At 47.4% G+C, this 13,016-nt stretch overlaps 1 pseudogene; it reads right to left on the bottom strand.

Annotated features, from left to right (window-relative positions):
- The window catches only part of LOC117097395, a 13,191-nt pseudogene extending 870 nt beyond the window's left edge, over positions 1 to 12,321 (bottom strand).
- Positions 12,322 to 13,016: the final 695 nt, after the last annotated feature.

The raw sequence follows: 13,016 nt of genomic DNA, 5'->3' as shown, positions 1-13,016 counted from the left end.
ACAATATGTTTGCAGGCAGTATGCTTGGTAAAAGTCATCGCCATTCTCCAGTCTCGATTAACCAGGGGCACAATGCGCTGTGGAAGGCCGCAGGGACCTCTGCCCTGGAAAGCCGGGTATTGTCCAAAGTTTCTCCCCACTGAGACAGCCTGAGATATGGCCTTGTGGGACGGGAAAGACCTGACCATCCTACAGTCCCACACCCGTGAAGGGTCTGTGCTGAGGAGGATTAGTAAAAGAGGAAGGCCTCTGTCTCCTGCATGCCCCTGGGAATGGAATGTCTCGGCATAAACCCGATTATACATTTGTTCTATTCTGAGATGAGAGAAACCCGCCCTGTGGTTGGAGGTGAGACATGCTGGTGGCAATGCTGCTCTGTTATTTTTTACTCCACTAAGATGTTTTGGTGGAGAGAAGCATAAATCTGGCCTACATGCACATCCAAGCATAGTACCTTCTCTTGGACTTATTTGTGACATAGATTCCTTTGCTCACATGTTTTCTTGCTGACCTTCTCCCCACTATCACCCTGTTCTCCTGCCGCATTCCCCTTGCTGAGATAGTGAAAATAATAATCAATAAATACTGAGGGAACTCAGAGACCAGTGCCAGTGCAGGTCCTCCGAATGCTGAGCGCCAGTCTCCTGGGCCAACTGTTCTTTCTCTATACTTTGTTTCTGTGTCTTATTTCTTTTCTCAGTCTCTTGTCCCACCTGACAAGAAATACCCACAGGTGTGGAGGGGCAGACCACCCCTTCAGGCAGTGAGGATGGCAGGCACCTGTGTTCAGTTGGGCTGGAGGGCCCCTGCCTTTGAGGCTGACCCAGGCTGCAGATGAGGTCCTTCCTCCCTGCAGGGCAGCTGTACTGGAGGCCCCTTCTTTCTGGCCTGTCCAATAGTGAGCAGTCCTGGTGCAGGCTGCAGGGTCCTTTGTTTGTCTAGGCCAGCCTGGATGTCTTCTCTCAACCCAGCCTAGGAAGGCTAAGGGTCTGGAAAATCCCACCCCGTCTCCTTCTTCCAGTGTGCCTGGTAGGTATTCCAGGATTCCCGATGCACCTGCCATGCTCGAGGGCTGCTCATAACTTGAAAGCTCACCCTACTTGGTTACCAGTGCCTCTCCACTAGGAGAGCTCTTAAGTTTCAGATCAGAGGCAGGCCTTCTTTGCCAAGCCCTGTTCACTGCAATTACATTGTATTTCCTTGGGAACATGCACTGGACATTTGTCAGTTCAATTTCCAACCTGCCCCCCGTCCTCCTCACTCTCCTGTGCTGGTTCCTCGTGCCTTCTTTTCCTTAGGGAAGCAAGGGGAGGCTTTTGGGGAGGACAACCCTCTGCCTCCATGCTGCTTGGCTCTGGGACAATTGGCCTAAGTTATTCCTGGAGACTTTAGGCAGACATTGGAAAGAACTTCCTGACCGACAGGGGCTTAGAAACAAACAGGAGTGCAAGGAAGATGGTGAATTTGTTGGCCCTGGAGACATTCTATGGGGGCTGGGTGTGTGGAGAGGCTTGACGGGCTGTTTCAGACAGAGGTAGGTCACCTCTTAGGAGCCTACCTAAGGTTGGTCTCGAACCCCTGGGCTCAAGCAATCCTCCCCGCCTCGGCCTCCCAAAGTACTAGGATTACAGATGTGAGCCACTGCACCCAGCCCTGATTTCAAGCTCTTTTACGTGCATTAGCCCATTTCATTTTTGAAGCAGCTCGGTGAAGTTTAAACTTTTGCCTACTTGTCCTCTTTGTTTGATGAAGACCCTAGGGTCTAGAGAGGTGAAGTCACATGCGCAGGTCCCACCAGGGTGGCAGAGCTGGGTCAGAAACCCAGTTGTCCCAACTCCCTGCCCAGGACCTTCACCACACAGCAGCAGCCACAGAGGACTGTGGCTTACCTTGGCCTCAAGGAGAGGTTACACCCTGGGTTCTCTGGGAAGGAGGGAGGCGGGGAAACCTGGGGTGGAAGGAGATACTGAGAGGAGGGTGGAGCTGTGACAGAGGCCCCAGCCTCTGTCATGCCAGGTGGATCTAGGCCCGCCAGCCTTGCCAGGGAACCCAAGCCAGGCAGCTGGGAAAGGGAGGATGCCATTCCCAGCCTGGCCTGTGAGTCTTAGCTGTGGGATAGGGGTCATCTTCTTACCTGTTTCACTTCCATCAGCCAGCCTAGCTCCTAGGTAGCCAGTGACTACCTGGTACCTGGCAGAGGAGAAAATGGGCCTCAGCCCCAAGTCCTCCCCAAAGGGGAGGATAAAACCTATAATTAATTAAGAACCTACTGGGTGCTGGGCTTCATCCTTTGTGGTTTGAATGAATTAGTTCATTTTCAAAATAGCTCAGTGAGTCAGGTCTTCTTATCCTCTTCTCACAGGTAAGAGAGGTAAAACACAAGGCCCACATCCTAGGTGGTGGAGCCAGGATTATGCCAAAGCTCACAATCTTTCTAGGATACTGTGACTTTACCGGAGGCCATGGCTACCAGCAGTCAGCCAGCTCTGCCAGAGACCACTGCCACCCCTTGCACCATCCCACTGGGTAGAGCAGGGCCCACCTTCTCCATGCAAGGCAGCTGCAAAGGCCCCTGCACCATTTCTACCACTTGGTTCAATTCCCAGATGGGGCTGAGCCCCTTACTGAGCTGGTAGGTATACAAGAATGAATAAGAAAAAATAGTTTCCTGCAGGAGCTGGATTTACGTAAAAAAAAAAATAGACTGAGTGTGGTGGCTCATGCCTATAATCCCAGCACTTTGGGAGGCCAAGGTGAGCAGATCTCTTTTATTTATTTATTTAAGAGATGGAGTCTCACTATGTTGCCCTGGCTGGTCTCAAACTCTGGGCTTAAGCAATCTGCCCGCCTTGGTCTCCCAAATTGCTGGGATTACAGGTGTGAGCCACCGCACCCAGCCCGGGTGGATCTCTTGAGCCCAGGAGTTCAGACCAACCTGGACAACATGGTGAAACCCGTCTCTATTTTTAAAAAAATTTAAAAAATAAGTGGTAAAGAGAATTGCAAGCACTGTGCTGAGAAAGGAAGGGTGATTTCCATCTAGGGGTGTAAGATGAGATACCACAGAGGAGATGGTGTCTGAGTTGGGCTTGGAAAAGTAAAAGTAGGTCTCCTTTCCCATAGCAGGAAACAATGTCTTGCCTTTAAGGTGGAGGTGGGAGTTAGGGGATGTTTTCTCTAGCAAAGACCACAGCTCCTCCATAAAAGCAGGCAGCTTCCTCCAAGCAAGCGCATTGACTAGAAATATTTTCTAGAAAATGATAAGAAGGGGCCAGGAGCAGCTGCAGACGACTTAGCGAGTTGGGATTGGCAGGCACCTCTTTAGGGCCTGTAGAGATAATGTCACATAACAGGGATTGGCTGTTGTCAGAAGAGTGGATAACAGGGAGCCTTTGGGAGGGGGACAAGGCTGAATTCCTCAATGACAGGTAACTAACCTGCTCTGCAAAGGCTCAAACTTAAACTTGGAGAAGAAAGTGTCCACAGTACTGGGGCAGCTGCAATCAGTAGGACCCACAGAGAAGCTGGGCAGAACTGGCAACATAATTTGCAGGGCCCAGTGCAAAAGGAAAATCAGTTCAAAATCTATTCAAAAACTGCTCAGAATTTTGAGAGTGACAGCAGAGCACAAAACCCATCTTGGGAACCTTTGTAAGCGTGGGTTACAGGCACATGAAGCCAGCCCTGAAGTGTGGGCTGGGAAAAACAAGCAAGGGATAAGGCCACAGGAAGAGCAGCCACAGGAGCCTTCTGACCTAATGGTCTGATCAAAATGAAGAGAACCCATAAACACAGTTGGGTAATCCTGAGACACAGCCAGGGCCACACTCAACCTTTCCTAGATGTACCACTGAGGTCTTTGTAGCTCTCCCAACCACTCAGTCCACCCCAGCCAACCAGCATTCTCCAAGCGTCCAGGTCTCGCCCTATTTGGCAGAGAGAAGGCATTTAAATTTCACCTCTCTGTGTTGGGGGAGCTCTAAATGCTGGGAAAAGATGTCAAGCCTGGAGACCATCTGGGGCAAAGGCCTCTGGAGCTGTTTCTTTAATTTAGAGAACTGACAACTGAGGGTAGGGGCCTTTGGCAAGTACAAAGGGTGATGGCCCAGAAAAGAATCAAAGTATTAACAACGGGCTCCACTGGCACCGGCCTCCTGTCCCCCGCCCTGGGGTTCATGTGGCTGGGAAGCCTGATGTCTCTGTTTCAACAGTGGGATCAAAGCTGACTTTCAGAGCAATACAAGCCAGGGGTAATTTTTAGCACAGACATAACTATCTAGTTCCTTTTGCCTACCCCATATTTTTCAGTTGCCTTTAAAGAGGCCACAGAGAACTGAAAAACAAATCAAAAGTTTAAAGAGACAAGTGCAAAAATGCAAACTGGGTAAGGGGACAGAGCCACCAGCTGGACAAAATGTGCCTGGAAAATAGCATCCTCTGCTTGGCAGGTGCCAGGGATTTATAGTTGAGTTTTGCAGACATTTTATCACATTACGAGCCAGGTCAGGAGACCCACACAATTCTGCTTATGTGAAAGAACAAACTATCTGATAAAAGTCAGCTGTTGCCTATAAACACACTGTGGGGATTGCAATTGAGTAGAGGATTTATTAGTCTGGGCACTCCATACAAATTAAGAACTGCTCCACGTGTTTCAATCAGAAGAGATGAGCCAGAGCAGAGAGGGTTGCTCCCCACTCACATGATGGCCAACAGGCCACACTGACCCCCACCCCATCACTTACTCTACTAGAGACCAGAGGGAAGATTCTTGCTGAAATTAAGTCACAGAGGATCTAGTCTCACATTCCCCTATCTCGCCTCCCACAAAAACCCACAAAAATAATCAGTCACTCTCTCCATCCACTGCATTCCCCACACATCCTTCACAACAGCCCTTCTCACGAAGGGCTTGCAGATCTGCCTGGCCTACTAGATCATGGACTTCTTTCATTTATCTCTGTATTGCTAATGATGAGTTCTGTGCTGGGCACACAGGGAGGCCTCAGAATGAATGGATATGGATGCGACAGACTCTCAAGTCCCGTATACATAAGTTATGACTATCCCACCCCAAACAGCATAGAGGGGCCGGGGGAGCAATGCCGAGGTACCCGTTGGACTTCAGAACTGGCAACAAAAAGGGGGAAAGAGGTGCAGCGAGGGAATTATGAAGGCGTTTCTTCCCCAGAGAAGGGCAGTCTTTGTGGCTACTCTACCCAGCCATCAATCTCTGTGCTAACTGCTGCTTTTTCTCAGGATGAAGGCTCTTAAGGAATGACCCTGCAACAGAACGAAGGGTACTTATTAAGGGCTCAGATATCTAGCCCCTCCCCATACATACTAGATCGGAATCTCTGGGCTGGGGCCCTATAGTCTCGGAAAAATGACTTTCCTTTGCTCTATGTGGAAACCAAGAAGAAGCCTTCCAGGAAGGATGGGGAGGAGGAGAGTGCCTGGAAGGGGTGCCCCTGTCATTCCTTCAGAAGCACTGGCTTTCCCCTACCAGGCCCTGACATCAAGGGCAAAAGTGTAGGACTCTGGTAGACCATGCCAGGATTTGCTCCAACCCTCTTGGCTATGGGATCAGAAGGGAGGGTAACTGGCAAGGTTGCAGCTGTCCTGGAAGAGGCTTTGATACTTCATGTGCTACTGCCAAGTCAGATGGGGGTAACTGCACTGCAGGATCCATGTATCAGAAAACCTCACTCTTGTTACAGCTGAGTAGATGTTAGACATGCTCTTGCCTTCTGTGGCAGAGAGGGATCAGTGGTGTGGGGGAAAGCACCTTTCACCAGAATCAAGCAAGCCCTGGTACAAATTCTGGCAACAACACTGACAAATCAAATCAAAAGTTTAAAGAGGCAAGTGCAAAAATGCAAACTGGGTAAGGGGACAGAGCCACCAGCTGGACAAAACGTGCCTGGAAAACAGCATCCTCTGCTTGGCAGTGGCCAGGAATTTATAGTTGAGTTTTGCAGATGTTTCATCACGTTACGAGCATTTAGAAAACTTACCAGGTCTCTGTCTCCGTCTCCTCATCTACCTGATGGAAGTAAGTATACTTGTTTCAATACTTGTTGAGGGTTTAAAAAGATATTAAAGAGCCTAGCACAGAGCTATACACTTAGTGAGTGACTAATAAAGCTTAAGTGAATTTCAATCCCTTAAATGCTGATAAATGTACCAAAAGCCCTCACTACTCCTCTCACTTAAACCTTACAACCATGTAAAGACATATCATCACTTCTCCTATACAGATGAGGAAATAGACTTAGGGGAAATTACTTGAGACAAGCCTTACTCTGAGAGAAGAATCTGAAGGTCAGTTTCTAGATGTGGATGGGGAGGGACAGGATAGAGGGAAACGAAAACTCTTCATTTCATCCCAAGACTGTCTTACACTGACAGAGCAAGAGGCTCTGACCCAGCTGAGGAGAAACAGAGAACAAAACTCACATTGATGTCTTCCTTCATAAGCCAGTGGCATACATAAAGGAGGAGCACCAGAAGTATTCCCATTGTGGTGATTTTCCCTGAATTAGTTATCAATTTAATGATTCCAGTAAAAATACTGACTTTTTTTGTTGGAAGGTGGTGGGATTAGCTAAATGGAAAATTCCAGGGGATCGGGGGAAGGCCTAATGAACAAGAGTGGGAGTGCAGGGGGGTTGCTATTATAAAAACCAATAGGTGTTAAGACTTTGGAAACAAATGTCCACCCTAAGGGGCGATTTAAGTAAATTATGGTTTACCCACACAACAGAAATCTGAGCAACTGTTTTTTAAAAACAATGTAAGGAAGCTCTTTATATAGAATGAACTCCAAGATACAGTAAGTAGGAAAGAACAAGGTGCAAAAGTGGGTATATGGTATGTTACCATTCATATAAAACGAAGGGAGGTTTCTTTGTTATAGTGATTATCAATTGCTGTGGAACAAATGGCCCCCAAACTTAGCGATTTGGAACATTTTTTATCCCAGTGTACATGGATCAGGAATCTGGGCAGTGCTTGGCTGGCCGCCTTTGCCTGGGATCTTCAAGAGCTGTAGTCAAATTGTCAGCTGCAGCTGCGGACCCATCAGAAGGTTCAACTGGGAGGGAGGATCTGTTTCCAAGTTCACTCACATGGTTGTCAGCAGGCATTGGTCTCTCACATGAGTCTCTCCACAGGGCTGCCTCACACCACCGCAGCTGTCTTTCCCCAGGGTGGCTGATCCCAGAGAGAGAGAGCACCCAGATGGAAGCTGCAGTCTTTTTTACCTATTTCAGAAGTGACATCCTACCACTTGTGTGGTATTCTGTTCATTAGAAGTAGATCTGTAAGTCCAGCCCATATGGAAGGGGAGGGGAGTGCACAGGGGCGTGAATACCAGAGGTAGGAGCACTGGGAGCTGCCTTTGAGGATACCTGCCCACCACACTCACCCAGGCAAATAGTATTTCTGGAAGGATACACAAGAAACATCCAATATGGGTTGCTTTCAGGGAAGGGAATTGGGAAACTGGGGGAGAAGCATTTTTCACTGAGTACACCATTGTTCTTTTAGAGACAGGGCCTCACTCTGTTGCCCAGGCTAGGGTGAAGTGGTGTAATCATGGCTCACTGTAACCTCAAACTCCTGGGCTCAAGTGATCCTCCCGCCTCAGCCTCTCAAATAGCTAGGACTATAGGCACACACCACCACACATGGCTCTTTTATTTATTTATTTTGTATTATTTTATTTATTTATTTATTCATTTATTTGAGACAGAGTCTCACTCTGTTGCCCAGGCTAAAGTGCAGTGACGTGATCTCGGCTCACTGCAACTTCTGCCTCCCAGATTCAAGCAATTCTCCTGCCTTAGCCTCCTTAGCAGCTGGGACTAAAGGTGCACGCCACCACACCCAGCTAATTTTTGTATTTTAGTAGAGACAGGGTTTCACCCTGTTGGCCAGGATGGTCTCAATCTCTTGACCTCATGATCTGCCAGCCTGGGCCTCCCAAAGTGCTGAGATTACAGGTATGAGTCACCACGCCCGGCCCTCTTTTATTTTTTTGTAGAGATAGAGTCTCAAAAGAGACAGTTGCTCAGGCTGGTCTAAACTCCTGACCTCAAGCCACCCTCCCACCTCGCCCTCCCAAAGTGCTGGGATAAGCCATTGTGCCCAGTCTAAATATGCTCTCGCATACCTTTTTTACAATATTGATGTATCACTTACTCAAAAAATAAATCAGGCCGAGTGTAGTGTGCAGTAGCTCACACTTGTAATCCCAGCATTTTGGGAGGCCGAAGCAGGCAGATCACTTGAGGTCAGGAGTTCAAGACCAGCTTAGCCAACATGATGAGACCTTGTCTCTACTAAAAATATAAAAATTAGCCGGGCATAGTGGTAGTCACCTGTAATTGCAGCTACTCGGGAGGCTGAGGCAGGAGAATCACTTGAACCTAGGAGGCACAGATTGCAGTGAGCTAAGATCGCGCCAGCCTTAGTGACAGAGTGAGACTCCATCTCAAAAAAATAAACAAAAAGGATTTTAAATTTAAAAAGAACAGTAAAAAGGATGGCATTTTAACAGACAAAAAGCTAAGAAGGAACAAAATAAAAAGAATAACAATTATCCTTAAATACTATATAGTTACTACTGAGTGCTATAAACATGCTTGTTTCTACTTAGCCATTTCTTGTTTCTATGAGGGAAGTTTAAAAACCTCTTTATTGGCCAGGTGAGGTGGCTCACACCTATAATCCTAGCACTTTGGGAGGCCAAGGTGGGTGGACCACAAGGTCAAGAGATTGAGACCATCTGGCTAAAATGGTGAAACCCCGTCTGTACTAAAAATACAAAAAATTAGCCAGGTGTGGTGGCAGACACCTGTAGTCCCAACTACTGGGGAGGCTGAGGCAAGAGAATGGTATGAACCCCGGAGGTGGAGTTTGCAGTGAGCCAAGATCGCGCCACTACACTCCAGCCTGGGTGACAGAGCAAGACTCCATCTCAAACAAACAAAAACAAACAAATAAACTTCTTTATTACATACACATACACATAAGCAAGCAACTCCCATTTGTAGAGCAAAATACAAATGCTTGAGCTGGGATTCACAATCCTCTTCGCAATTTGGTTCCAGTCCACCCTTACTGACCCATTTCCTGCCATCCTTCCATCCTTCTATGAACTTGTTATCTGCGATACTGCACTATTATTTGCCAGTTCTGGAGGGTAAAGGCAACAAACACAATGCCTGGCACACAGCAAACTTTCATCCAGAGTCTTTCATCCAGTTGGTCTCTCCGAGACCCAGTCCTCAGGTTCAAGACATTGATATTTCAAATATGTCAGACTAAAATACTGATGTTTCTTTAGAAATACCAGGGTGCAGCAATGTCAGTCTTCAACTGTGGTGCCCGTGGTCTCCAGATAAACACAGCTTCCTTACTCTTCCAGGAAGAAGGAAACATTGAATAGGATATCTGAAATAGAGAGAGAGAAAAACTGACATTATCACCTCTCCTGGGAACATAAAACACACAGAGGTACAGCAAGGGCATCTTCCTTTTTTTTTTTTTTGAGATGGAGTCTTGCTCTGTCGCCCAGGCTGGAGTGCAGTGGCACGATCTCCGCTCACTGCAAGCTCCGCTGCCTCCTGGGTTCACGTCATTCTCCTGCCTCAGCCTCCTGAGTAGCTGGGACTACAGGCGCCCACCACCATGCCTGGCTAATTTTTTTGTATTTTTAGTAGAGACGGAGTTTCACCGTGTTCACCAGGATGGTCTGGATCTCCTGACCTTGTGATCCGACCCCCTGGGCCTCCCAAAGTGCTGGGATTACAGGTGTGAATCACCGTGCCCGGCCAGCAAGGGCATCTTTCTAATGCTTCCAAAGAGGTGAGCCACAGGGAGAGAAAAGAGGAGAGGAGACCTGAAGGAAGAATACAATCCAATACCTTGTACAGGATCTTGGTGTTCATTCGGTCCCAGGCCTTGGACAAAGCTTGGGGGTTTGCCAAGTCTCCCCGTTAAATAGAGGAAAGAAGATATTTTCTCTTCAGGTAAGTTTCTGGAAGTTGAGGACTGCTCAAAAGAAAATGAAATATGCTGAAGGGAAAAAAACACCCTAGTGAGAACCAGAGGGAGCTATAAAAGTGAAAGTGCAGATATCCTTACATTTTACCAGGTGGGCCTGATTCACCTAGGCTACAGATATTTCCTGAGCAACTATTTACTAATATGGCTTTGTGCTATAGGGAAAGAGGAATGAAACTATCTCTGAAATGTGGGATCTCAGCATGGTGAGGACAAAACCAGATCCTGAGAAGAAAGAACAAAAGTGACATGAAAGGTAAAGCTCAGTGGAGGTCCAAAGGATAAATACAACTAATTCAGAGGACAGCAGGGACACTCCAGCTGGTAGGAAACATAAACAAAGGCACAGAAGCAGAGATGCATAGAACGAATTCAGGGAAAGCAAATCTTCCAGTCATGGATGCCACATGGAGAGCAGTCGGAAAGGCTGAAAGGTAAACTGAGCCAAAACAGAATACTGCCAGGGCATTGATCCATACCATAACTGGCTCCCAGCCTTGAGAAGGCCTCAAAGTTGTCAGCAATGTCCTTGTTGTTGATGTCTACCTCATATCACGTGCCCCCAGGCATGCTGAGCCTGCAGCTTGTTAAGAATCTTTGTGGCATCAAAGCCAGCCTTATTGCATGGCTGGTGTGGGGTAATCTCCAGGGCCTTTGTATATGCCCCAATCAACAGCTGCTGTTTTCTTGGAATAGTCCTTGGGGAATCCCAAAGGTACTTAAAGAACTCCCTCTCAATGACCCCGCCACCAGCCACCACTGACTCATTCTTGATGGTACCATGCAGGGACCGCTCTGTCTCCTCCATAAACTGCTTGGCACTGCCACAGAGGATGAAGGTTCATGTCTTGGCCTTGGGGCAGCCAATAAAAAATTTTACCTCTCACCTTTAAATCTGGGTCTCTTCAAATACCTGGCATTGACCCAACACATCTGCTGAGACAGCATTCGCACTGGTCTGGATTGAGACTTCACAGGCCATCATCATGCTCTTCAGCTTATCCTCAGGTACTCGGCCAGCACAGAACATGTCCCTGTCAGCAAAGTACTGGGTGGCCACGTCCCCAGTGGGGAGTTTGGACAAGACAACTTTGGCTCCAGAATGATGGATCCTCTCTAACTTGTCATAGAGAATGTTCTACTTGGTATCAACAATCTCCTGATAATCCTTAAGTGTGTGGACTCTTATCTCAGCATTATCTTTCTCAGCTTTCAACTGGAGCTCAGTATTCAAAAGGGCAATCTTGGCCAGGAACGGTGGCTCTTGCCTGTAATCCCAGCACTTTGGAAGGCCGAGGCGGGCCAATCACGAGGTCAGGAGTTTGAGACCAGCCTGACCAACATGGTGAAACCCCGTCTCTACTAAAAATACAAAAATTAGCCAGGTGTGGTGGCGCATGCCTGTAATCCCAGGTACTCAGGAGGCTGAGACAGGAGAATCACTTGATCCCAGAAGGCAGTAGTTGCAGTGAGCCGAGATCAGGCCACTGCACTCCAGCCTGGGCGACAAGAGCGAAACTCCGTCTCAAAAAAAAAAAGGCAATCTTGGGGTCATAGTATTTTTGAGGGGTTTGTATTTCAAACCCAGCATAAGAGAAAGTCTTCTTGAATGCAACACCAGCTACCAGCAAGGGCTCCACCCTGTACCTTCTTGATTCTAATCATTTTAAGCTGCAGCAAATCATTGAGCATCATCACTGCATCCACCACCATTTTAGCAAAGAAAGCCTTCTGCTGTGAGATCAGCTTGGAGCTCAGAGCAGTCCTGGCACACTACTCCAGAAGATTCCTCTGCTCCACTTTATCTCCCTCCTTCACAGTCACAGCAATCTCTCTGATCTTGTTAACTGCCAACTGGGTGGCTGTGCAGAAAGCTCGAATGTGAGCTAAGGTGTAAAACATCCTTCACCTACAGTTTCACCTGCTTCAGAAACTCTGCAGCCAGCAAGGTCAGTGAGGTGGTGCCATCATCCACCTCAGCATCTTGGGATTTGGTAATGTCTACTAATGTCTTTGCTGCAGGATGGACAACATCAAGAAGTTTCAGAATTGTGGCCACCTCATTAGAAATTGTTGCTTTGCCTCTGCCATCCACAATAAGCTCGTCCATGCCATGGGCACCCAGGGTGGTTCTTACAGGCTTAGCAATCACCTGGCAGGCACTGAGGTTATTCACAAGCTGGGGGATACCTTGGGAGCTATCAGTCCCCTCTTTCAATAGGATAACTAGTGTGGGCATCATTTTGGAAGCTTATTCAGCAGCCTGTTACTCTCTTCTCTTCTCTGTGACTGGTCTGCCCAGCAACCCACCTAATTTTTGACTTTTTAATAATCGTCATTCTGGCTGGTGTGAGATGATGTCTCATTGTGGTTTTTATTTGCATTTCTCTGGTGATTAGAGATGTTCAGAGGTTTTTCATATTTGTTGACCACTTGTATGTCTTCTTTTGAGAAGTGTCTGTTCATGTTCTTTGCCCACTTTTTAATGGGATTATTTGGTTATTGCTTGTTGAATTAAGTTTCTTATAGATTCTGAGTATTAGACCTTTGTTGGCTGCACAGTTTGCAAATATGTTCTCCCATTCTGTAGGTTGTCTGTTTGCTCTGTTGATAGTTTCTTTTTGCCTGGCAGAAGCGCTTTAGTTTAATTAGGTCTCACTTGTCAATTTTTGGTTTTGTCGCAGTTGCTTTCGAGGACTTGTTATAAATTCTTTCCCAAGGCCAATGTCTAGAATGGTATTTCTGAAAATTTCTTCTAGGATTCTTTTGTTTTCTTTTTTTTTTGAGACGGAGTCTCACTCTGTTGCCCAGGCTGGAGTGCAGTGGCACAATCTCGGCTCACTGCAAGCTCTGCCTCCTGGGTTCACGCCATTCTCCTGCCTCAGCCTCCCGAGTAGCTGGGACTATAGGTGCCTGCCACCACGCTCGGCTAATTTTTTGTATTT

The sequence above is a fragment of the Trachypithecus francoisi genome, unplaced genomic scaffold (assembly GCF_009764315.1).
Source record: "Trachypithecus francoisi isolate TF-2019V2 unplaced genomic scaffold, Tfra_2.0 Lachesis_group15, whole genome shotgun sequence".
In the NCBI taxonomy this organism is placed as follows: domain Eukaryota; kingdom Metazoa; phylum Chordata; class Mammalia; order Primates; family Cercopithecidae; genus Trachypithecus; species Trachypithecus francoisi.
This window is presented reverse-complemented; position numbering and strand designations above follow the sequence as displayed.